Here is a 23,844-nt window from a genome sequence, read left to right as displayed (position 1 = left end):
GTCCCCATAGCAGTAAAGTTTCGATCTTTATGGCTTATACAGAACCATGCATGAGATCTAGTTAGCTTTATGGAAGTAGAATGTTATTAGTGGAAGTTTGAGCCTTTATGAGACTTGTAAACCATCAAGTAAGCAACTTTATGGCTTAAGTCATGGATTAAGCTTAGGATCTGGATTTGTAGCTTCTGGATCGGATTATTAAGCACTTAATGAGATGTTGGCTTAACAGAGCTGTACGATGGGCATACAAGGAAGTACGCGCCGTGTACAAGCCAGCAGCCAGTACGCTCAGCGTACCTTGGTGTACGCCCCGCGTATGCTGCCAGTTTGGGCTTCGAGTGTTGGGCCTCGGTGTGGGCTGGGTTTCAGGCTTAGGGTCCTTGGGCCTTTATAGCCCATCAGAATTCAGTTGCTAAGGACAAAGTATTTAGTGTTGGGCTTGAGTTAGGCCCAATAAAAGGGTTCTAGGCCCAATATAGCAAATTGGTCCATTAGTGGGCCTATTTAGGGGCCATGGATGGACTTAGAAGGAATTACAGATTTGGACCATGTTTGTGACCCACACCATAGTAGGGGTAAAATGGTCATTTTACCCATAGAGGAATCCCTATTCTGATTTAGTATTTTATTTCCCATGATAGCGGGGAAGCAGCTGGAGTAGCAGTCAGGGATTTCTCGTTCAGGAGTGTGACAACCCGAAATTTCCATTCTGTACAACATACCAAGTCAATAGAAAGTCAAACTCATTCCTGCTATCATTCAGCACAATTTAGAGTCCATTTGAGAGTTCTGAGCCTTGAGCACTTAAGGAAGAAGTGTTGGGGTTTATCTGCTGAATTTATAGCACAAAGATCGAGCCTTAATCACATTAACCATGAGTTCACGGCCACCACATGGGAGTTTACGGCCGTAAACTCCATGTGGGCCGTAAACTCACCTTATATGGTGAAGATGAAGGTCATTTGTTCATTTCTTCTATTTCCTTGGCCCAAATCCTCTCAAGTACCATCCCGATCTTCGTTCCCGATCTTCAAAACTTGTAAGTTTCTTGCCCTAACTAGTTGATATCTTATATGATCTAGTAATCTTACATGATTTCATCCATGAAATCATTCCATATTGTAGATTTTCAAGATCCACCAAGAACACACACTCGTGTTCTTGGCCATTATCGACCATTTGAGCTCGTAGATTGTAAGTACTCTTGATCCAACTCATTGTACACCATGTTTATCATATTTAAAGATTAGAAAACATAAGAAATCATGAGATTCAAGGAGTTTACAGCCAAGACATGTTCTTGGGCCGTAAACCCCTTTTTAGGGTGCAAATGACACCCTAACACCCTAGTAATCCTTGGATATTAGCATAGAACCTTACACCATTAAACTAGAGGCCCCAATACACGAAATGGTACTCCTTACCATGAGTTTACAGCCGTAAACTCATGGGGGAGTGGTCCCAGGGCCGTGAACACCATACTAAGTCATTTTAGGACCTTAAACCCACCCAAACACTTGGTTAAAACTTTGGAACACTTAACCACTTAAGCCCTTAGAGTTTTAAGACACTTTTGGTGACCAATTGAGAGTTTACGGCCAGGAGTTTACTCCCCTGGGCCGTAAACTCCAACACACATGGTCATTAGACCATAAACTCCCGTAGGAGGCGATGCAATCTTTAGTTGCAACCTTATAGCCTCCTAGCACTTGACCAAAGTATTTTCCTCGCAATAGGATGTTTATACATGTTTAATTAGTGTTAAAATCACTAATTGTTTATATACATATGTAATTAGGATCATTGTGTGTGTCTAAGTCTTCACTTGACACCAAGCACTTATCCGACACTTCCTTCTGATCCGCTCATTGCAGGTGAGTTCATACCCCTAAATCAATCTTTTAAATGTTTTTAAATGCTTTAATGGGGGGGGGGGGGGAATACAGGTTGAATCATGCTAGTTATTATATCATATATGTGATTAATAACCAGCATACTAAAGGATTTACTACACTTTAAGCTGTTTTACCAAACAGATTTATGTGAATGGCTTTCCAAAATGTTTTACAAACTAGCATCAAGTCATCTTTCTTAGTTGTTAAACTTTACAAAGGTCTTTACAAAACTCTATTATACTTTGTTATCAAAGGATATACTTTTGAAATGTTTATTAAAATGACATCAAGTCATTGTTAGTTATTGTTCAAAACTCTTCAATGTCTTACCAAACCATTTTTTATCCTCTTGATCAAAATTATTTCTATACACTTATGTTCTTATATATATATATATATATATATATATATATATATATATATATATATATATATATATATATATATATTGATATGATGGATTTCATCCTTCATTAAGTTCCCACACTCTTGTGTAGCAAGGGTGTATAAACCTTCTTGGACATCAATTGCCTTCCAGTAAACTATTATAGGGATAGTTAGGAGATACAAAACATTATCCCTATTACAAGGAATTACACCAGAGTCAGTTCATTCATGAGTCTATACTATACCTTACATGTTACATGAATACGTTTACATAGATACACTTACATGAATACATTTACATAAATACATTTACTTGTATACACATACATGGATACTTGTACCTAGATTCTATATGATGAGTTGCTAGTACATATTATACGTGTAAATTAGTTCTGCCTATCCTAGTTCAATAGGATAACTAGATGGGACTAACCATTCCGGAACCCACCTGTTTGTAACAGAGGTAATGAACATATACGGATGCCTACGGTTAACACTTATATTAGGGGTACCTTTATGGGACTAACCATTCCTTAAACATGTTGTTAGCTACAGAGGGAAATGAACATCTACGGATGCCTATAGTTAATACTTATATTAGGAGTACCTTTACGGGACTAACCATTCCTTAAACCTGCTGCCAAATACAAAGGAAAATGAACAATCTACGGATGTTCAAGGTTAATACCTTTTCGGCAGTCACGATGTCGAGTTAATCCTAATACAAAAGGATAACACTTACATGGCTATATTTTTCCTATTACTTTATTTTGTGATACATTCACATAAACGACGAGGTAGACTTTATATTGTTAATAGTAGTTATAGAGGGGAAAACCATCTTTGTTATAGCAAAACATACAAGTCTTGGTAGAAGACTACTTTCCATACATTTGAGTCTTGGTAGAAGACTGCGTTTCATACATTTGAGTCTTGGTAGAAGACTACTTTCCATACATTTGAGTCTTGGTATAAGACTACTTTCAAAACATACGAGTCTTGGTAGAAGACTACTTTCAAAACATTCGGGTCTTGGTAGAAGGCTACTCTTTATACTAATAGAAATCATAGGGATTTGCTAGAGTATTCAAACGCTTTCAACTGCTTTCAAACAGTTCATTCTTATACAATCTTTTTCCAAAGTTTTACAAGTCATTACTTTACAGTTTTACAAATCAAAGACACACTAATACTTATGAATTCACCAGCTTTTTAGCTGATACTCGCTTTCAAAATAACTTGTATTCTCAGGTCACAAATAGATAGGTACGACGACCAGGTTTGTGAAGACGGAGCAGTCCAGACTCGTCTTATTCTAATTATTCATTTTATTGTTGTATTTTATGAAAGAACACACTTGTAATTAAAATTATAAGATTAATGCAATGGATGATGTTGTTGCTTGTTTACTACTTTACATTGTTGTGATACATTACATGACGCCCTCCGCCCCAGAATGTTTCCGCCGTTCTCGGTTTTGGGGTGTGACAGATTGGTATGAGAGCATTGTTTATAGTGAATATAGTATATCAATCCATACAAGATATACTAACTATAAATACATTGGGATTAAAACAATCTGTCTAAGAGTTTATACTTTTAAATACTAAAATATTTAACAAAGTATACATGCCTGCATTCATACTAAAATCCATGTCACAACGACAAGAACAAAAGTATTACGATTGTTGAATATCACAAGTAAGTCTGGGGATGTATGGTCAGTCTTGGTAGTAGCATAGCCTGATCAACTATGCTGGTCCGAGGAGTGATTAGCATATGCCCAAAAATGGTTATGATATGACAACAAGTCTAAAAACTTACCACCATTACCACAATGATAACATTATAACAGAACCTAAGTCTAAAATACCATAAGGGTGTTTTGTGTTACCATAATTACTTACTTGAGAACTAAAAAAGATCTTCATTACTAAGTTGATAGTTGCTAAGTGGATACACTAAGGCTATATGTAACTAGGATGTTATAGACTTAGAATCGGTGAAATTTTTGCTTTACCCCTATTCCTTGTGAATTTGGAGTTAAGGTCACTTATTCGAAGGCCTATCCTGTGTTGATTACATATAACTGGTATGCACTTTACAAATAGCGATGTAACTAATGAAGATTTTCTAATAATTATCTAGATAGTTCGTCTAATAATTATTTCCTTACCCCGATTCTCACGTAGATAACATGGCCGGACTCCATCCCCACGGCAACCTGTACCTTCCGAACGAAGTCATTGCTGGATGGTTTGGAGAAGAACCAGAGAATGATCATCCGATCCCTTTTAATGATCACCACGCTGAAGACCTCGCAGACGATGATAACGCCTACCCGAAGTTGAGAACCTACCCCAGGCAGCTCCCTTTTCCAAATCCTAACCCTCGTCCGGCTTTTCATGGCCCGACGCCTCCTTGGTTAGAATGCTTGGAAACATGAAGCCAAGGATAGGATCAGCCCATGTCATTTGATGGAGACCGAAGCTTTTATAACCTGAGCAATGGGGTCTCAGCAGACAAAATATTGCCAATCCTGGTCCGCAGAGTGGCCCGAAATGAGATTCAAGGCAGGACAGACCTACATCAAATCACAGAAGTTGTTGCCAATGCGAGAATGCATACCCTTCGCACCATTCGTCTGGAAGATGCTCGTGAGAGATCTGAAAGAGACCATGAAACCCTGCTGCAAGCACTGGCTAAATCACGAGCCGAAGCCACAGAACTCCGAGTACGCCAGAGGGTGTACGAAAGACACCTGCTTGATGTGGAACGTCAATTGGCTGAGCTGAGAGTTCACCAGAGGGATGATCGTCACCAGTAGGAGATACTTTAATTTCCTTCTTGTTTTAAAAGAACTGTGGTCCTGTCTATGTCCTATGTGACAATTTCTATGAAACCGCCTTGTACTGTAGGTACTTTTAGTTAGGCATTTATGCGGCCAAAACTTTTGCTACTCCGGATATGATGTAAGACCTTTTTCAAGGTTAAATTTTCCCTGAACTTATTACATATTAAACATCGATGATGTTGACAGTCGGCTAACTTCCGTGTCACGTTTTGTTCAAATACTCTCATCATACTTTCACTGGAGTCTATCTGAAACATGCTTTAGGCAAGTCATTGGACTATAGTAATTTAACTCCGGAGACAGTTCCAAGTCTCTTTTAGTGGTTGGATCATGTTATTCACCAACCAACGATACATCATCTAGAACGACAAATGTCTTGAGACCATTTTATGAACTTACTTCCACTCTTTGCTAGGACTGCAGCATAGGGATGTAGGTCGAACCCACGAGAACATACTTTTGTTCTTTACATGAGCGATCGACTTACGTCTAGGTTCAACTATACTCGCTCACAAATTCATTTTCTTTCCATGAAACAGAATCATGTCACCAAAGAAAAACGATCAACCCATCAACCAAACACCAACTCTTCAGATTGATGCAGCTACCTTTCAAGCTGCAGTCTCGGCTGCCGTGTCAGCTATCCTGAACCACCTCAATGCTAACAACACGAATGTTAGCGGGATTGTTAACAACAATTCCAATCCAGGTATCAATCAAGTACCTCAACGAGCAACAAACTACCACGATACCCCGAGTCCCAAGACCAAGGTTAACAAACGGAAATGTTGGGCTAAATCTAAGGACAAATCGCTTCGAAGGGAGAACAAGAAACAACCACCGATAACGACCTTCACAGCCACGACATCGGTACCTCCTACTACCATCCCTTCGGGTATCCCAATTGTCCCTAACCCAGCCAGACAATATGTTGGAAATCTCCCAAAGTGCAGCAAATGCAACTATCACCACCGGGGACCTTGTCGGGAGGTGCAGTGCTCAAACTGCAACAGAAAGGGACACACCATACGTTACTGCAAGAGCCCAACAAGGCCGAACAACCAAGTGCCCAACACCGGTGTGAACCAGGCTTTCTATGGTTGTGGCAAGGTGGATCACTACAAAAGAAACTGCCCAGAGGCAGCGAATGCTGGCACAGACGGAAGCATGCTACCGATCACCGCCGCAGGGAAGACTACTCTGGACCCACGTTAAAGTATTTAAGGAGTTCATTGTAGCAGACTCATAAACTAATTATAACTAGTGCAACTAGAGTCTTATCTTTTTCGAGATCCCGTCAGTTAAGGGACCCTCGTGTTGCGTATACTTGTCTTTTGTAGTATACTTTGTTCACAGCGGTATTCCTATAGTTACTCTAAAAAGTACTGTAACTCTATTAAAAGTTGCACTGTTGTGTTTTGTCTGTAACGCCTTATGTTCAAATCTAATGTCTTTAGTTTCCATATGATTCTGACTTTATCATACGACTTAAGTCAAATCGATCCACACAGTAACAGTTTCGTACGTACATCTCTTTCTCTAAAAACGCCTTTCTAGCGAAGCCGTCATTCCAGAACACCGAATTATTCATTCATGGAGTACCTCATGTTTCTAATCCTTTCCGAAGGAAATCTCAGCACACCTTTCTGAAGTACCACTCATACAGACGGATAGCTTAACGACTACTCAACAATATAATGATAAGACCAAGCTCCTCACCTTTGAGAGCTCCAGTCTTATTCTTCAAGAAGACAAACTTCAGTGGGTGCGATCATACCAGCACTAATACATCGGATCCCATCAGAACTCCGCAGTTAAGCGTGCATAGGCGAGAGTAGTACTAGTATGGGTGACATTTGGGAAGTCCTCGTGGTGCAGACCTCCGCAGGATTTCCATTAGAAATCATCACTCTCTGCCTCGCATAGATGAATCAGTTGAACAACCGCAAGAAACGACGTACCTTTCAGAAATAAACCTAAGATCCAAATATCACCAGTTACGAGTGTTAGTGAAGGGTGTCCCGAGAACAATCTTCCAAACTCGATGCGGAAACTACGAGTCCGTAGTGATACCCCTCAGATAGGACCAATACACCCGTAGTATTCATGAACTTAATGAATAGGGTACGCCATTCTTACTTAGATTAGTTCGTCATTGTCTGTATAAATGGTTTACTTATCTACTCTCGTAGTAAGAAGGAAATCATAAAGAGCATCTACAAAAAACCCTAGAAACATTACGATCAGAGAAGCTTTACGCAAAGTTCTCTAAAATGCGAGTTTTTAGATTTGAAGAGTCGAATTCCAAAGACACATTACCAGTAATGTGGGAATTCTTGAGGACCCTACCAAAAATTAAAACCGCTGAGAATTTGTCAACACCGAGAATGCCGACAGGAATTCGCCAAATTCTAGGTCTCGCATACCTACTGTCGAGAGTTCATTCAGGACTCCTTGTGGATTACGAAACCTCTTATGACTTTGACTCAGAAGGGAGTGATCCTTGACTGGGAAGACAAGCAAGAGGAAGAAAACCTTAGAATTTCAAGTGAGAGGCCAATTCCTTTTGGAAATCTCACTCTGGGAAGGCTTGATACGCTTCAGAAAGCATGGTAAGCCAAATCCAGAATAGTTAGGACCTCTGAGATTCTTGCCAAAATCGGTCCTGTAACTCACAAACCCAACCTACACTAGGAACTCAGTAACATACATTTTACCCTTCACATATCGAACTTGAAACCGTACCTTTCCGTTAGGACTCTCGTAAGCCCACTCGACGAGATCGAGATCAACGAGATCCTCACCTTCGTGGAAAAACCGTGGTGACCCTCGACCGAGTGGTCAAACGGACGAGGCAAACGCCGTCGCCCATTAGTGAAGGTTCGTTGGAATACCAACCGAGGACCCGGTTTCACTTATGAGCACGAGAAAAAATCGATTAGGAAGTTTTCCCACCTCCTTGCTCGATTATTCATGCCCACCCCTTTACTTAAATTCTAATTTCGGGACGAAATTCCCTTTAACAGGGGGATGATGTGACAACCCGAAATTTCTATTCTATACAACATACCAAGTCAATAGAAAGTCAAACTCATTCCTGCTATCATTCAACACAATTTAGAGTCTATTTGATAGTTCTGAGCCTTGAGCACTTAAGGAAGAAGTGTCGGGGTTTATCTGATGAATTTATAGCACAAAGACCGAGCCTTAATCACATTAACCATAAGTTCACGGCCACCACATGGGAGTTTACAGCCGTAAACTCCATGTGGGCCGTAAACTCACCTTATATGGTGAAGATGAAGGTCATTTGTTCATTTCTTCCATTTCCTTGGCCCAAATCCTCTCAAGTACCATCCCGATCTTCAAAACTCGTAAGGTTCTTGCCCTAACTAGTTGATATCTTAGATGATCTAGTAATCTTACATGATTTCATCCGTGAAATTATTCCATATTGTAGATTTTCAAGATCCACTAAGAGCATACACTCGTGTTCTTGGCCATTATCGACCATTTGAGCTCGTAGATTGTAAGTACTCTTGATCCAACTCATTGTACACCATGTTTATCATATTTAGAGCTTAGAAAACATAAGAAATCATGAGATTCAAGGAGTTTATGGCCAAGACATGTTCTTGGGCCGTAAATCCCTTTTTAGGGTGCAAATGACACCCTAACACCCTAGTAAGCCTTGGATATTAGCATAGAACCTTACACCATTAAACTAGAGGCCCCAATACACGAAATGGTACTCCTTACCATGAGTTTACAGCCGTAAACTCATGGGGGAGTGGTCCCAGGGCCGTGAACACCATACTAAGTCATTTTAGGACCTTAAACCCACCCAAACACTTGGTTAAAACTTTGGAACACTTAACCACTTAAGCCCTTAGAGTTTTAAGACACTTTTGGTGACCAATTGAGAGTTTACGGCCAGGAGTTTACTCCCCAGGGCCGTAAACTCCAACACACATGGTCATTAGACCATAAACTCCCGTAGGAGACCATGCACTCTTTAGTTGCAACCTGATAGCCTCCTAGCACTTGACCAAAGTATTTTCCTCGCAATAGGATGTTTATACATGTTTAATTAGTGTTAAAATCACTAATTGTTTATATACATATGTAATTAGGATCATTGTGTGTGTCTAAGTCTTCACTTGACACCAAGCACTTATCCGACACTTCCTTCTGATCCGCTCATTGCAGGTGAGTTCATACCCCTAAATCAATCTTTTAAATGTTTTTAAATGCTTTAATGGGGGGGGGGGGAATACAGGTTGAATCATGCTAGTTATTATATCATATATGTGATTAATAACCAGCATACTAAAGGATTTATTACACTTTAAGCTGTTTTACCAAACATATTTCTGTGAATGGCTTTCCAAAACGTTTTACAAACTAGCATCAAGTCATCTTTCTTGGTTGTTAAACTATACAAAGCTTTTTACAAAACTCTGTTATACTTTGTTATCAAAGGATATACTTTTGAAATGTTTATTAAAATGACATCAAGTCATTGTTAGTTATTGTTCAAAACTCTTCAATGTCTTACCAAACCATTTTTTATCCTCTTGATCAAAATTATTTCTATACACTTATGTTCTTATATATATATATATATATATATATATATATATATATATATATATATATATATATATATATACATATGTATTGATATGATGGATTTCATCCTTCATTATGTATATATATATATATATATATATATATATATATATTTACATATGTATTGATATGATGGATTTCATCCTTCATTAAGTTCCCACACTCTTGTGTAGCAAGGGTGTATAAACCTTCTTGGACATCAATTGCCTTCCAGTAAACTATTATAGGGATAGTTAGGAGATACAAAACATTATCCCTATTACAAGGAATTACACCAGAGTCAGTTCATTCATGAGTCTATACTATACCTTACATGTTACATGAATACGTTTACATAGATACGCTTACATGAATACATTTACATAAATACATTTACTTGTATACACATACATGGATACTTGTACCTAGATTCTATATGATGAGTTGCTAGTACATATTTTACATGTAAATTAGTTCTGCCTATCCTAGTTCAATAGGATAACTAGATGGGACTAACCATTCCGGAACCCACCTGTTTGTAACAGAGGTAGTGAACATCTACGGATGCCTACGGTTAATACTTATATTAGGGGTACCTTTACGGGACTAACCATTCCTTAAACTTGCTGTTAGCTACAGAGGGAAATGAACATCTACGGATGCCTACGGTTAATACTTATATTAGGAGTACCTTTACGAGACTAACCATTCCTTAAACCTGCTGCCAACTACAGAGGAAAATGAACAATCTACGGATGTTCAAGGTTAATACCTTTTCGGCAGTCACGATGTCGATTTAATCCTAATACAAAAGGATAACACTTACATGGCTATATTTTTCCTATTACTTTATTTTGTGATACATTCACATAAATGACGAGGTAGACTTTATATTGTTAATAGTAGTTATAGAAGGGAAAACCATCTTTGTTATAGCAAAACATACAAGTCTTGGTAGAAGACTACTTTTCATACATTTGAGTCTTGGTAGAAGACTACTTTCCATACATTTGAGTCTTGGTAGAAGACTACTTTTCATACATTTGAGTCTTGGTAGAAGACTACTTTCCATACATTTGAGTCTTGGTAGAAGACTACTACGAGTCTTGGTAGAAGACTACTTTCAAAACATTCGGGTCTTGGTAGAAGGCTACTCTTTATACTAATAGAAATCATAGGGATTTGCTAGAGTATTCAAATGCTTTCAACTGCTTTCAAACAGTTCATTCTTATACAATTTTTTTCCAAAGTTTTACAAGTCATTACTTTACAGTTTTACAAATCAAAGACACATTAATACTTATGAATTCACCAGCTTTTTGGCTGATACTCTTTTTTAAAATAACTTGTATTCTCAGGTCACAAATAGACAGGTACGACGACCAGGTTTGTGAAGACGGAGCAGTCCAGACTCGTCTTATTCTGACTATTCATTTTATTGTTGTATTTTATGAAAGAACACACTTGTAATTAAAATTATAAGATTAATGCAATGGATGATGTTGTTGCTTGTTTACTACTTTACATTGTTGTGATACATTACATGACGTCCTCCGCCCCAGAACGTTTCCGCCGTTCTCGGTTTTGGGGTGTGACAAGGAGTTCAGCAGCCAGCGTCACGAGGTGAGTTTCCTTCCAGTAGAAACGGGTCTAAGGCCATAATGTTGGCTCGTTTAATTAGTAGTAGTTTCCGGACCTCGGTCCGATGCACTAGTTAGAATGTTTGATGCCTTCGTGGCGCAGACTGGGTTTATGTGTTATTTGTTCCGGGCTACGACCCGATGCAGTATGCAATTTATGTGTTCATGCTATTTGATATGTTTATGTTATGCTATGTTATGCTCAGTTAGTTCCGAACTTCGGTCCGATGCAGTTAGTTCCGGATTTCAGTCCGATGCAGGGGACAAGGTCCCAGTCAGTTCCGGACTTCAGTCCGATGCAGTTAGTCCCGGACTTCGATCCGATGCAGAGGGCAAGGCCCTGGTTAGTTCCGGACTTCGGTCCGATGCAGTGGGCAAGGCCCAACATGTATTATATGTTATTGCATGGTATGTGGTAGTTTGGGGGAGCCCACTAAGCTTTGTGCTTACAGTTTCAGTTTTGGTTTCAGTTACTTCCGCAGGTAAAGGGAAGAGCTCGGGTTGATGGCATCGCACACACCACAGCTTCAGTTTATCCTGGGAGTTGTTTTAGCTTTTCATAGGTATGATTTGATACAGTCTTGATACAGTTTTCTCGTGATACTTTGCTATGGTTTTGGGATATTGACATATGGGTTTTGTTTTATGATATTGACATGATGTTGTTAGTAGTTATTAAACAAAAAAATTTTGGGTCGTATTTTGGGATGTTACAAGTTGGTATCAGAGCCTTGGTTTGAGGGATTCGGATACACTTTCGGGTGTGTCTGAACTCAATCTAAGGAAAACGGTAAAGAGTTTCAAAAGGAAAATGTTTTTGAAAAGGATTTTTGAAAAAGAACTTAGAAAGAAGAAGAGTTTTTATAAAAGGAAAAGGGTGTGGTGCATGCGATCAGCTGAGCTCAGGTAAGTACTCCCAAATTACCATACAAGTTATATTATGATTATTTATTTCAGTTTCAGTAGAACAGCATGTTAGAATAGGACTAAGGATCTAGGAGGATGCCTTATGTACCTGATATATGTGTTTCAGCTTTATGAGAATTGCATGCTAGTTTTGAGTATATAGCAGAACGATAACCTGTTTAGGTTATGCCTGATAGTATGAGGTTAGCATTGTATGCTAGTACAGTCTTGTTAAGAGGATAGAATTGCTTGAGTAGTCTCCTGTGTCTGAATGTTGCTTGCTTTGTGCTTTGTGGGACTCTGAGTGATGGGAGATAGGCATTAGGTGAATACGACACGTCACATGTGAACAGGGTTGAATAATCTCAGAGTGCTAGATTTGGCCCTATTGCGCAGCTCTTGTTTGAGTCTAACCATTGTAGGGACGAGTCTTTTACTCGAAGGATTATCTGAGCCTCGCCACATGTGATGGTATTTAGGTGATGGCTAATTGGCATTACAAGGAGACCTTCAGCAGCTGAGGACTGGATCGGGTAGAGTCAGAGATTTCCCTAGGGCAAGCCTAGGATGGGAGTAGCAAAGATTATTAGCAGTAGTAGTGACTTGGTGAAGTCAAGGCAATACTTGAGGAAAGTACAGATAGATGTGGAAGGTAGTATGAGCCCGTACTACTGAAAGCCGAGGATCCGTACTCGAATCAATGAAAGTTGAGATGAGACCAGGAAACTTGTGGTAGTAGTGATCCCTCGAGATATATCAGTGTTCCTGACGTTTATTATGTTGTGTTTCAAAATGGTGGTATTACGCCCTAGACCAGCAGTCGGCAGTTCAGGTGCCGGAGGGGGATCAGGATCAGGCCCGGAGGCCGGGCAGTTGGATGAGCATACTAGGGAGTTTCTCTCTTCAGAGATTACTCGCACCATACTTGAGCAGACTCCTGTGATCTTCGGTTCGATCAAGGAGGGTATCTTAGAGTTGATGGACAAGAGGTTGAGCACTTTCCGTGCTGAGGTGGCGGCCATGATGGGGTCGCGCACGCTTACTTTTAGGGAGTTCCGGGCATACGAAGCTCCGGATTATCATGGGGTGCGGGACCCTATAGCGAGTACCAGATGGTTGGCAGATGTGGCCAACGCTTTCCGCACGAGCAGATGTCCCGAGGGGGACAAGGTCAGATTGGCATCCTGTCTTCTGAAGGACAGGGCACGGGATTGGTGGGAGGAGGTTGGACATGCCATTGGAGATGATGTAGCTTTGGATGCTATGACCTGGACTGATTTTACTACCAGGTTCAGAGCTGAGTTCACACCGATCATTGAGGTGCAACAGTTAGCCAGAGAGTTTTAGGATCTTACCCAGACTACAGAGACAGTGGCGGAGATTACCGCCAAGTTCAGGGAGAGGGCTCTTCTTGTTCCTCAGTACGCGGCTGATGAGGAAATGAAGAAGGCTCGTTATCATGAGATGTTGCGGAGTGATATCCGCCAGTTTGTGAGCCGGTCCAGCTGTAAAACGCTGGATGACATGATTGCTAGGGCGAGAGAGAGAGAGAGAGAGATTAACCTTGAGATGGAGAGAAAAAGGAAGCCGGAGGCGGCTCCAGGTACAGGGAGTGCGGGAAAAAAGCCCAAGGGTTCAGATCACAGAGCTAGGAGTCAACAGAGCCATGCTCGGTGTGGCAAGTGTGGGAGATTGCACGATGGGGCGTGCAAGGCAGGGAGTGTCGGCTGCTACAAGTGCGGTTGGACTGGGCATATGAGCAAGGATTGTACAGCCACTACTACCACCATTGCGGCAACATATCTGATTTGCTTCTAGTGCAATCAGAGGGGACATAAAAAGTCCTGTGTACGAGTTTAGCCGCTGCAGGAAAGGTGTCAGCACCTGCCCCTACTACTTTGAGGATTACAGATGGCCGTCAGGGCCGAGCTGAGACGCCAGTGGCAAAGAGTAGGGCTTTTCTGCTGACAGCAGAGGAGGCGCGAGCGACTCCTGACGTGGTGACGGGTATGTATTTTCTCCTTACCTCTGCATTTAATTTTTGATTGTTTCTTATGGTTATAAATTTTGTATAGGGTCGTTCTCAGTGAACGACATATCAGTTAAAGTATTGTTCGATTCGGGGGTTACCCGATCGTTTGTTTCACTTGCGCTCAGCAAGAGGTTTAGTAGAGCTCTGGGGGAGCTAGATTGTCCACTTGAGGTGGAGATAGCAGCCGACAGGACCGTTAGGGTGGCAAAAGTACACAGAGGATGTTCTCTACAATTGTTCGATGAGCAGTTTCCGGTGGACTTGGTCCCTATTCCTCTGCGAGGGAATAAAGTCATAGTGGGCATGGATTGGCTGAGCCCCAATGGGGCGGTGATAGATTGTGAGTTGCAATTGGTGAGGGTTTGCACTCCCAGTGGGGGAGAGTTAGTGATTCAGGTTGAGAGACCACAACGTGGACCAGTTTTATGTTCAACGGCGAGAGCGAGGCGCTATTTCCGGCAAGGTTGTGTCGGTTATGTTGCCTATGTTATAGATGCTCGGGAGAAGGGCAGTATGTCGGTTGATGATGTTCTGGTAGTGCGAGACTACCCAGATGTATTTCCAGAGGAATTGCCAGGAATACCTCCCGAGAGGCAGGTCGAATTTAGGATTGACCTGATCCCTGGTGCGGCTCCGATAGCCAAGGCACCGTATCGGTTGGCTCCTCCAGAGATGCAGGAGTTATCTACGCAGCTGCAAGAGCTGCTAGACAAGGGTTTTATCAGGCCGAGCAGTTTGCCTTGGGGTGCGTCGATTTTGTTTGTGATGAAAAAGGACGGGTCGCACCGTATGTGTATAGATTACCGGGAGCTGAATAAGGTAACGGTGGAGAACCGTTACCCACTTCTGAGGATAGATGATTTGTTTGATCAACTGCAGGGAGCGTCATGGTTTTCCAAGATCAATCTACGCTCCGGGTATTATCAGATGTGAGTCAGAGGCGAGGATGTGCAGAAGACTGCTTTCAGGACCCGGTATAGTCATTATGAGTTCGTGGTGATGTCGTTTGGGCTCACCAACGCTCCAACCGCGTTCATGGATCTCATGAACCGCATGTGTAGGCCGATGCTGGATCGGTCTGTGATAGTATTCATAGATGATATCTTGGTGTATTCCAAGACTCAGGGGAAGCACGAGGAGCACCTGAGGGAGGTGCTAGAGATTTTGAGGAAGGAGAGACTTTTCGTAAAATTCTCCGAGTGCGAGTTCTGGTTGCGCGAGGTGCAGTTCCTTGGTCATCTCGTCAACCAGAAGGGTATTTTGGTAGATCCGGCCAAGATAGAGGCCGTGATGCAGTAGGAAGTCCCGAGATCTCCATCTGAGATTAGGAGCTTCCAAGGTTTAGCAAGGTACTACAGGAGATTCATCCAAGATTTCTCCAAGATAGTTGTACCGCTCACCCGACTGACTAAGAAGTCGGTGGTATTTCACTGGGGGCCTGAGCAGCAGGTAGCATTCGAGATCCTCAGGCAAAAATTATGCGAGGCACCGATTCTTACCCTCCCAGAAGGAGTAGAGGATTTTGTAGTCTATTGTGATGCTTCGATCGCGAGTATGGGAGTAGTGTTGATGCAGCGAGGCTGTGTGATAGCTTACGCCTCGAGACAGTTGAAGCCTCACGAGGCTAACTATCCTACGCATGATTTAGAGTTGGGGGCAGTGGTGTTTGCCCTTAAGATTTGGAGACATTACCTCTATGGGGTCCGTTGTACCGTTTACACGGATCACAAGAGCTTGAGGTACCTCATGGACCAGCCGAATCTGAACATGAGGCAGAGGCGATGGTTAGATGTGCTGAAGGATTATGACTGTGAGATCTTTTATCACCTAGGGAAGGCCAACGTAGTGGCCGACACCCTGAGCCGCAAGGCAACAGCAGCTCCGATCAGAGACATTTGTTTGAGGATGACAGTGATTACTCCATTGCTGGAGCAAGTTAAAGAGGCATAAGCCGAGGGCCTCAAGGAGGAGAGGCAGAAGTGTGAGAGGATCGTGGGCCGAGTAGCTTCCTTTGACTATGATAGTCGAGGATTGTTGACCCTTCATGGGAGGGTCTAGGTGCCGTACTGGGGCGGAGTACGACAAGTGCTGATAGACGAGACTCATAAGTCTCGATTCTCCATCCATCCAGGGGCAACAAAGATGTATAGACATCTTAGACCCGATTATTGGTAGCCCTTCATGAAGCGGGATGTGGCCTGGTATGTGGAAAGATGTCTGACCTGCAGGAAGGTTAAGGCGGAGCACCATATACCTCACGACAAGATGCAGCCGTTAGACATTTCTGTGTGGAAATGGGAGGATATCACCATGGATTTCATCACTAAGCTTCCCACGACCGCACGAGGAGTGGACGCGATTTGGGTTATAGTGGATCGGCTCACGAAGAGTGCTCATTTTATACCGATCCAGGAGAGCATATCGGCTGAGAAGCTAGCCGGTATTTATGTGCGAGAGGTGGTGGCACGACATGGGGTTCCTGTTTCAGTGGTGTCAGACTGAGATGTTCGTTTTACTTCCAGATTTTGGAAGCGGTTTCATGACGAGATGGGTACTCGTCTCCATTTCAGCACCGCTTTCCACCCTCAGACGGACGGACAAAGCGAGAGGATGATTCAGACCCTTGAGGACATGCTCTGGGCATGTGTCCTAGATTTCGGTGGCAGTTGGGATACGTATCTTCCGTTAGCGGAATTTTCGTATAAAAACAGTTACCATGCGAGTATTGACCGCCCTCCCTTCTAGATGCTCTATGGGAGGAAGTGTAGGACCCTGATTTGTTGGGGCGAGGTCGGTCAGCATGTCATTGGGAGCACCGAAATGGTGCTCAAGACGACATAGTTGATCCAGCAGGTACGCAGTAGGCTGCAGACTGTGCAGAGTCGACAGAAGACTTACGCCGACACGAGGCGATTAGACTTGGACTTTCAGGTATGCGACATGGTCCTCCTGAAGGTATCACCCTGGAAGGGTGTCAACAGGTTTCGGAAGAGGGGCAAGTTGGGCCCCAGGTTCATTGGTCCTTTTAGGGTTTTGGCCCGGGTGGGTTGGGTTGCTTATTGGTTGGATCTCCCGGTAGAGCTTAGCCAGATCCACAACACTTTCCATGTTTCCCAGTTGAGGAAGTGTTTGGTGGATGAGTCAGCCGTTGTTCCCTTAGAGGATATTCAGGTTGATAGCAGCCTGAATTATATTGAGAGACCGGTCGCGATTATGGACCGGAAGACAAAGACCTTGAGGAACAAGGTAATTCAGCTAGTGAAGGTGCAGTGGTAGCACCGGAAGGGTTCATAGTGGATGTGTGAATCAGAGGAGGAGATGCATGAGCATTACCCGGAGTTATTTTCAGAATCAGTAGCAGCAGACTTCGAGGACGAAGTCTGATTCAATTGGGGGAGATTTGTAACGATCGTTTCCGAGGTATAAATTTATTTAATTCCTCAGTTGATTTTGGGCTATAATTGAATTGTTCTTGAGTGTGGGCTTTTATTTTGGGCCGAGGTGTAAGCAGCCCATAAGCCGTACGCGGGGCGTAACCCATTGTACGCTGGGTGTACTGCTTAAATGAAACGCGGGGAGGCTGAGCGTACGCGCAACGTACCTTATGGTACGCCCAGCGTACGCAACCAGGTGGCAAACCCTAATCTTAAGGGTGGAGGCGTATTTAAATCCCATTATAGCCTCCCATTTGGCCTCCTCACTTATCATTCACTCCAGAGAAACCCTAGTTCGTCCCCTTTGCTCCTTGCTTGTGTGTGTTTGATCTTTGAGCTTATTTTTGTGAAGAAGGAGAAGAAGAGAAGTGGAAGAAGAAGAACTTGAGCATCTTGAGCTCATAGATCTGGGATCATTCCTTCATTTGGCATTCAAAAGAGGCATAAAGCATCCAACTTTCCTCTTGTAAGTTTAGATCTTGGAGTTTTTGGAAGTTTGGACCTTTTAGGTCCAAAGGAACGACCTTTATCTTGCAACTTCGTTTTTGGAGCTTGGGATTGCTATCCTTGAAGATCAAGTGTCCCCATAGCAGTAAAGTTTCGATCTTTGTGGCTTATATGGAACCATGCATGAGAACTAGTTAGCTTTATGGAAGTAGAATGTTATTTGTGGAAGTTTGAGCCTTTATGAGACTTGTAAACCATCAAGTAAGCAACTTTATGGCTTAAGTCATGGATTAAGCTTAGGATCTGGATTTGTAGCTTCTGGATCGGATTATTAAGCACTTAATTGTTGGAATAGTGTCTAAGGCTGCAACTATATTAGGCAAGTATTTGACCCGATTGTGCATGGTCCTTTTGGGTTGCCTTCACCATAGCAACTTGATAGGATGATTTATTATGAGAGAATAAATATTATTAATATATTATGAGAATAATATAAGGAATAATAATATTGTTATTTGATTAATATAAGTCATAAATTAATTAGTATTAATTTGGTGACTTAAAGAGATTAATTAAATAAGAGGGTATAAACTGTCAATTGTTTGATAGTTACACTTTAGACTGTAAATCCTTAATGGATAAGGGATGGACGGATTCTAGGGCTTAGGATAGCTCAAAATCGTCCAAGGCTTATCTAAGGAAAGGATTTGGATCGCTTTAAGGAAAGATTATCCAACTAGGGTTTAAAGGTGAAACCCTAAGGAGTCTACAAGTATAAATAGATCCCTTGAGCAAGGGAAATCGGCATCACTTCAAAAGAAGAGAACCCCTGGCCGATTTTTTCCTAACCTCTCTCTCAAATCATCCTCCTTGCTAATTGGTGTTTGTAAGCCATTAGAGGAGTGACAATTGTGACTCTAGAGCTCCAAGACAACAAGATCAAACAAGAGATTCAAAGGTAAACTTCTAGATCTGATTTTGTATTGTTATAATACCTAATTAGTTATTAGAAGTCTTGGATTCAAATCATGTTTAATTAGAAAGCCTAGATCCAAGCATTAGGGTTTTGCATGCGCACATAGGAAAGTTCTTATGGCTAAAACCCATCATTAATGAGATGTTGGCTTAACAGAGCTGTACACCTGGGCGTACAAGGAAGTACGTGCCGCGTACAAGCCAGCGGCCAGTACGCTCAACGTACCTTGGTGTACGCCCCGCGTACGCTGCCAGTATGGGCTTCGAGTGTTGGGCCTCGGTATGGGCTGGGTTTCAGGCTTAGGGTCCTTGGGCCTTTATAGCCCATCAGAATTCAGTTGCTAAGGACCAAGGATTTAGTATTGGAGATTGAACAGAAAGTCACGATATTGAAAGAAAGGAGATTGAACAGAAAGTCACGTTTATGAATGGCCTGAGACCTGAGTGGATGGCAGTGGTCTCAACTGTAAAGGCCCATGAACAATTCAAATCTTACTCGCTGGCAAAACTGATGGGAATCTTAAAATCCCATGAAAGCACAGTAACAAAAGAAGTGAAGGTTGTGTCTGGCATGGGTTCTTTAGCCCTTATCTCAAATGGGAAGGATGTGATGGAAGAAGAAGACGACTCAGATTTGTCTGGGTGTGACCTTACAGGTGAAGAATATGCAATGATGGTCTCCAACCCTAAGAAGTTTGCAAGAAGGAAATTCCCTGCCAGTAAGAACCGAAACTGGCAAGGGAGTTACAGCTCCAAGAAGGTAAAAGCAGAATCAAAGAACGTCTCTCAAAAGGATGATGATAAGAAAGAAAGCAAGCTAGTAGGAGATTCTGGATACGATTGCAATTATTGTCACAACAAGAACCACTTTGCCAAAGATTGCATGTTACGAAAGATGGCTGAGAAAAAGGATAGTGAAGATGATGAGGCTTATCATACACGAAATCTGGAAGAGCTAAAGAAAAAGAAGGCAACTAACAACTCTATGAATGTCTTGATTGTGCAGGAGAATGTGGCCAATGATGAATTTGGAGGCATTGAAGTTTGGTCAATAGACTCTGAGGATGTAGAAGTGAGGGAGCCTTCACATGGCAGAGCATATGTGGCGAGAGAGGAATTTAACAGTTTGGCTGGGAAGTGCTTGATGGTGATAGCAGGAGTACCAACAGAAGACAAGCGTAAGAAGCCGAACTTGAAGGAAGACAACTGTTTTGCAGAAAAGCCCATGAGTGAAAGGATTAACGACTGCGATCAGTTAATCAAAAAGGTACAATCCATCCTCGAATCTCTTAAAGTTCCCTTCACAAATTATGAAGAAGAATTAAACGAGCTTAAATTTAAATTCACTAATCTAAGTAGTAGTCTCATGCAAACTCGCTTAACGAACTCTAACCTAACTGACCAACTCAGCAGGGAGTCATCGAAGAGTGAGGAGAGACGCATGTGGATTGAGCTAAAGGAGACGGAGTTAACTAGGTCTAGGGATGAGATTATCTATTTACAGAGAGGCAATTTAAAGTTTTTAAAATAAAGAAACATTTTTTTCTTAGTTGCTAAACGTTTATATACTAATATTACTCAATTGCATTTACATTGTGAAATAGGGAAAAAGATTCATAAGATGATCTTACCCTTCCTTGAGCATAAGGAGGATGAGGTCATTGCTGAATGTGAATCCATAATGTCCTCTGAAGAGAATTCCGTCACTTATAAAATCGGTCTGGACAAAATTGAATCTTTCATTGACTCAAAGGAATACAAATGCATGCTTAAAAGGCTCTTGGATGAAAATGATAAGTTGAAAATTAAGATAGAGACCTTACAATCATTTGACTCCTCAAACGCCAAATTAATGACCGAACATAAAATGAATGTAGAAAATACGTCTGAATTTGATGAGGAGAATGAGATGAGTGAAATTTCAGTAGAAGATGTAGTTGATAGCTCTGAGTTTTTGAAAAGCGAAACCGAGAAACCCCTTATATCCGAAAATTCGGTTGAATATGCATGTTTGTCAAAGGATAAGTCAAAGAAACTCAAAGAGAAGGCAGCGGTTTACCAGAAAGTTCAAACCGTGCCAAATCAGGTTTATGTTGTCACAGGGGTCACTGGAAAGCAAACAGTAGAACTAAAAATCCTGGTTGACAGAGACAATGCTGAAGGGTGTGATAATTATTTCTGGTCCGCTCCTATTGATAATGCGGACGAGACTGTTGGTCTATCAGAGCGAACCTCATGGAGGGTAAAGGGTAGATATGTTGCAGGACCAATCAACAAGCCCTTAAGCTTTGACAAACCAAGTTCAAGTGGGACAAAAGAGATACCAGAAGAACCAAAGAACACACCCAATGTATCTTCCAGCACAACTGAAGCTAAAAAGGAGATGCCAAAATCAAGCTTCAACATTCATAAATCTCAAAAGCAGTTGGCTAAATAGAAAAGCCAAAGAAACCAGAGATACATGAAGAATCTGAATGAGAGAAAAAGGTTTTGTTCCGAATCCAGAGCTCAAAACCAAACATCAAGTTTCTGTTCCGAATCCAAAGGACAGAACCGAACATTCAGTTTCGGTTTCAACAACAGAGTTTAGAACCAAACATCATGGTTCAGTCCCAACACCAAGACTGAGAACCGAAGGCCAAGTTTCGGTTCTTCCCAACAGAAACCTTACTCAACAAAGGATGTTAAAGGGAAGGGAAAGCTTGATTCTAATGCAGACTTCAATAATAATAAAAAGGAAGCTAACCCTAAAGATCAAAAGAATATTCCAACTAACAAAACACCATCTGGTACATTGAAATTTAAACAAGATAAAAATAAAATAAAAGTGTACACCATCAAAAGAAAAGACGAAACCACACTAATAAAAAGAACTTATCTTGTCGACATATTTGTTGTTGTTCCTTTTTCTGTGAAAAACTCACCAGGGCCCAAGAGACTTTGGGTTCCTAAATCTACTTAAATTTGCAGGTTATAAGTGACGAACAGTTCGATGATGAATGGTACATAGACAGTGACTGCTCACATCACATGACAAGGAGAAAGGAAGAGCTAAGGGAGTTTCGGTCCTTTAAGGATGGTGGATGTGTGAAGTATGGCAACAACTCTTATGGAACAATCAAGGGATATGGGATGATAACCAACGGAGAGTTCACAATTCGAAAAGTGGCGTATGTGGAAGGATTGCAACACAACCTCATAAGTGTATCTCAATTGGTTGTGGGTACCGGGTTGAAAGTCTCATTTGATGATGAAGGTTCAGAAATTATCGAAAAGCAATCCAAAAGAGTCTTCTTAATATCTGAATGAAAGGGAGAAATGTACCCCCTAAACCTCAGTCCAATTAAAGGAAAACCAGCTATTTTCCTGTTGTCCAAGGCAAGTTCTGATGAAAGCTGGCTATGACACCAACGCCTATCGCACCTAAACTTTAAAGACATTAATAACTTCGTGCTTGGTGATCATGTTCGAGGTCTTCCAGTTCTCAAGTTTGATAAGGAATACCTATGTGTAGCATGCGAGATGGGTAAACAAAGCATAAAGAGCCATCCACCATGTATCAATACCAAAATCGTTGAAGCACTTGAACTTCTGCATATTGACTTATGTGGACCTTCAACTATTAAAAGCATCGGTGGCAGTAAGTGATGGGTTTTAGACATAAGATCGTTCCTATGTGCACATACAACCCTATAGCTTGGATCTAGGTTTCTCTAACTGAACATGCAATATATCCAAGACTTTCATGGCTAGATCTAATGTAAACTAACAATCAAAACATATGAAAACAGATCTAGAATAATACCTTGAGTTACTTTCTTGAAACCTTCTTATTTTTGGAGCTTAGAGTCACAATTGTCACTCCTCTAATGGCTTACAAACACCAACTAGCAAGAAGATGATTTGAGAGAGGTAAGGAAGAGGGAAATCGGCTCTAGGGTTACTCCAATCACAAGGTGGTCGATTTCCACAACCCCAAGGGTCTATTTATACTGTGAGCTCCTAGGGTTACACCCTAAAACCCTAATTGGACAACTTAGCCTCAAAGCAATCCAATATCCCTTCCAGATAAGGCCTTGGACGATTTCTAGGTGATCCACATCCCTAAAATCGTCCACCCCATATCCATAAGTATTCTTAGCTCAAAATACAACTATCACACATTTGACAGTTTATACCCCTTTCTTCAATTAATCTCTTTAAGTCACCAAATTAATTCCTAATTAATTTATGACTTATATTAATCAAATAATATTATTATTCCTTTAACATATTATTCTTATAATACATTAATAATAATATCTCTTCTCTCTATATAAATCACCCTGTCAAGTTGCTATGGTGAAGGCAACCCAAAAGGACCATGCACAATCGGGTCAAGTACTTACCAAATATAGTTACAGCCTTAGACACTAATCCAACAGTAAGTTCATTCTTGTTATAGTAGATGATTTTTCACGTTTCACCTGGGTATTCTTTCTTAAACAGAAGTCAGAGGCGACTCCAAAGTTGAAAGCTTTCATCAAGCAAGTCGAACTTCAACTACGAAAGATGGTGAGGAACATTCGAAGCGATAATGGGCTTGAATTCAAGAATAAAGAGTTCGAAGACTTTTTGGCTGAAAAGGGAACTTCTCATAACTTCTCGGTTCCCTATACTCCAC

At 41.4% G+C, this 23,844-nt stretch overlaps 1 pseudogene; it reads left to right on the top strand.

The window, feature by feature from the left end:
• The first annotated feature begins 6,899 nt into the window (after positions 1-6,899).
• On the top strand, positions 6,900-7,017 carry LOC145096510 (5S ribosomal RNA; annotated as a pseudogene).
• Positions 7,018-23,844: the final 16,827 nt, after the last annotated feature.

The sequence above is a fragment of the Lactuca serriola genome, chromosome 3 (genome assembly GCF_051521515.1).
Source record: "Lactuca serriola cultivar US96UC23 chromosome 3, Lser_US96UC23_V15, whole genome shotgun sequence".
NCBI lineage: Eukaryota > Viridiplantae > Streptophyta > Magnoliopsida > Asterales > Asteraceae > Lactuca > Lactuca serriola.
Note: the sequence above shows the minus strand (reverse complement) of the source record. Positions and strands in the feature narration are given on the sequence as shown.